The sequence below is a fragment of the Carassius gibelio genome, chromosome A6 (assembly GCF_023724105.1).
Source record: "Carassius gibelio isolate Cgi1373 ecotype wild population from Czech Republic chromosome A6, carGib1.2-hapl.c, whole genome shotgun sequence".
NCBI classification, from domain to species: Eukaryota; Metazoa; Chordata; class Actinopteri; order Cypriniformes; family Cyprinidae; genus Carassius; species Carassius gibelio.
In genome coordinates, this window is record NC_068376.1 from 564,460 (window position 1) to 564,982 (window position 523).

Sequence of the window (523 nt, forward strand, 5' to 3'; positions counted from 1 at the left end):
AACAAGCTTATGTCTTATGAAATGAAATGTTTTTTGCAATGCTGTAAGACAGTTTTTAATGTGTTAGAAGTTATATGCACAAAAACTAATGTTAGGACTTCAATGATCAAGATTGTCAGTTTACAGCTTTCTGAGTCCAGTAATGCTGAAATAGTGTTTCTGTTGAAATGAAGTGAAATCAAGCCCAAGTCTGCTCAAAAGCTTTTCTCTCTATTAGATAAAGCTGTTTCATTCAGTATTCAGTGCAAATCTTGCCAAACTGAAACAAGCTTATGCCTTATGAAGTACAATGTTTTCTGCAATGCTGTAAGACAGTTTTTAATGTGTTAGAAGTTATATGCACAAAAACTTATGTTAGGACTTCAATGATCAAGATTGTCAGTTTACAGCTTTCTGAGTCCAGTAATGCTGAAATAGTGTTTCTGTTGAAATGAAGTGAAATCAAGCCCAAATCTGCTCAAAAGCTTTTCTCTCTATTAGAGAAAGCTGTTTCATTCAGTATTCAGTGCAAATCTTGCCAAAC